This window comes from Hibiscus syriacus, unplaced genomic scaffold (assembly GCF_006381635.1).
Source record: "Hibiscus syriacus cultivar Baekdansim isolate YM2019G1 unplaced genomic scaffold, ASM638163v2 tig00112153_pilon, whole genome shotgun sequence".
NCBI lineage: Eukaryota > Viridiplantae > Streptophyta > Magnoliopsida > Malvales > Malvaceae > Hibiscus > Hibiscus syriacus.
Genome location: NW_024063262.1, coordinates 137,063 through 140,045, shown reverse-complemented (window position 1 = coordinate 140,045; position 2,983 = coordinate 137,063). Strand labels below are relative to the sequence as shown.

The following is a 2,983-nucleotide window of genomic DNA, read 5'->3' as shown; positions in this document are numbered from 1 at the left end:
ATCCTTCATTTATACTTTAACCTTAATCAAATATAACCTACCATTTGTATTGATGGTTATCGAGTTAGGAATATCAAAAAGACTTGCCCCCCTTATGATCATCTGAGCAACTTTGCAGTTCGTCTTCAGCAGTGTTTATTTCTTAATCTCCACTAACTCCCCTACCTTCAAGCCAGATTGGAGAAAAAGATTTCACACGAATAATTTAGGGGGACACCTATTAAGGACACCGTGCAGAAAGCTAGAGGGACACCCTCATCCATGGAAACTAGCATAAGCCAATCAAACCATAAATTTATCTCATTAGCTTTCTTTTTCTCCTCTTCCGCCGAAAAAATGACCAAACATGCGTTCCTAGCATAACCCCAACTCGCCACCTTTACATTAAAACCTTCACAATCTAATGCTTTCTGAACTAGTTCCACATCATATGCTTTTTTTAAATGTCAGTCAACAACCTTTTAATCTAACACCTACATTCCGTAGGGATGAAGACATTCAAAGCACTCTTCAGTACCGCTCCACCGTTCTTCACTCTATTACGAGAGCCTACTGGTAAACTTCTATTACCAATTGTCGTGATAAGAGGTCCCATATCTAAACTTATTATACATCGCTTCTTTATCCTCAAAAATCTTTGTTTAAACCTCATCCTGTTTCATTGCCCCTTCATCTTCTGATCCTGTTCGGTTCTTCATTTTTTCCAACTTCTGATACTTTGCCACCCTAACAGTAACCTTTTTCCGTCTATCATTGCGTTATTGACCTTCGCTACAGCTTGCAACAGATCCTCCCGACTCTCAAAGTGAACAAAAGTAAAAGTTGTATCTCTATATTTTGGCCACTTATTAACAAAGGGAATGAATGCCTTAATGACGTTTCTACGATGCTTAAAACATTCCCACAAAGCTTTCCTAGTGACTCTTCTACTTAGATTATCAATAAAAGCAGACCAAGAAGCTCCAGTGGGGAGCGAAGCGTCTCTAATACTCATGAGATATGATACTTGGGAGCAAATGGAAGGGCTTTGTGCTACATTGGCCCTTAAAGGAATAAACCAGCCAAATTGAGCAGTTCCTAGTTGATGTGATTGTGTGTCCGATGCTCTCTATTAGAATGCACAAGTAAGGCGTAGTGCCTCTTTCCACGCCTAAATTTCCGGACATGGGTGACGATAAGGAGAGTGGTTAAACCAAAAAATAAGTAAATGAAAATCATATGCAATTCCTCGATGCATTTCTCTGGTAATCTGTCATTTAGGAGGCATCAATCCTTTTCTGTTTCAACTTAAGCTTCTGAAAGATGTCGTGTTGTGTTGATATTAAGATGTATTTCAAATTTTCTTAGTTCATTTCTCACCGTTAGACCATTTGAGAGCATATCTCCCGAAAAGAAGATTCTGGATGACATTTTTAAAGAAGACTGCCCAATGAAAATGGTGAAATTAACGAATTATGATCTCGTTCTGCAATCTAAAGCGAACCACGAATTAGGTAACACTAGCAGTGAGTAAACAATGTTGCATACAGCGGAAGGTCTTTACAGTAATTTAACACCATGGATACCTCTCCAGATATAAAACATTATTTTCCTTGCTCTGTAGTTATATTTCATTTTAAGCACTAAAGTGTTTTGCTTCTGAAAACATCCTTATTCTTCTTTAAATCCCTTATTACATGTCATTTTTTGCTTCTGAAAAAATTCAGTGGGGACTGCATACTGAAAGTTCCTTACAGCGTGGTATATGATTTACATTTCTTTATGTTTAATTCTTATTCTATTGCTTAAACACAATGGGCATCTCAAGTTATAAATTGTTTTCTTTGAATCTTTCAGCATATAACACCAAACAATCTTCTTCCAAAGATTAAAGCTTTACTAAATGATAAAATCGGGATTATTTCAAAGCTAGTTATTGTCCTTTTAGTTGAGCAAAATAATGGACCAGGTAACAAGAATATTATTCTTTCAATCTTCTTCAAAAGAGAAAATTCCTATGAATAATTGCTTGTGCTTTGTTTCTGCGTCATTATGCATTTAATGAGAGTTTATGGTGGTTTGTAGAATTTGTCTTTAGTTTCCCATGTTTGATGTTCTGTTTAAAAGAAACATCATGAATCAAATGACTTAATTATACCTTTTACAAAAGGATACCAGATGGGCCCTTACATCTGTCGCCTTCCTCGACATGGGGAAATTCATAGTTGAGTAAACGTTTACTCAACTATTGGTTTTGAAGCTTTTTGATCCATATGCCCAGTAGAATTTAAAATTTTGGCATGAAATCCATATTGATGTAACTGTCTAAAAGATCTATGTTGATATGAATCTTCAATTTTCTTGTAGTGATCATGTCAGGTATGCATATCATGAATATAAGGATATGACCGTTCAAGGGCCCTCTAGATACATGGAAAACTTGAAAAAAATTGAACATACCAATTTCATACCTATACCCGTGTCTGATATTCGCACCCGTGACCAGTAACATAGTAAATTAGTGAATGACACTGACAATTGCAATGGAAATAGTTTTTCTTGTATTTCTTTAAACAACAGAGCAATTCTTTTTGTTATTACATGTTTTATTTAACTTTGCAGTTCTGACGAGGAGAGATTGTTGGTATAAACAAATAATATTATTAGTAATGTTTCTTTTTTCAATTTAAACATTATGAATACCATTGTTATGGTTAGCTGTAATATTGTCAAGTAAAACAATTTGAAAGTTAATTCTCTAGTGTAGCCTTAAAAACTTGACTAGATGCCATTATGCTTAGAATAAAAAACTCACTTTGAGATATGGGATACATACCGATTACCATGCCTGATGTAAGCCTATCTACAACCCTCAATGATGAAGTTTATAGGTAGCCTTATTGTTGTCACGGTCTGGGAAATGATAGCAAGTATTGCGCCAGATTTAATAAGTATGGCTGCAAAACAATAAGATAAGAAAATGGATTAGTAATGATGATAATGA

At 35.3% G+C, this 2,983-nt stretch overlaps 1 long non-coding RNA gene across 1 annotated transcript; it reads left to right on the top strand.

Moving 5' to 3' along the window:
- Positions 1-1,662: 1,662 nt before the first annotated feature.
- LOC120175001 lies at positions 1,663-2,205 on the top strand. Its single transcript, XR_005521218.1, has 3 exons — positions 1,663-1,740; positions 1,837-1,948; positions 2,150-2,205. It is a non-coding gene; the product is annotated as an uncharacterized LOC120175001 (long non-coding RNA).
- Positions 2,206-2,983: the final 778 nt, after the last annotated feature.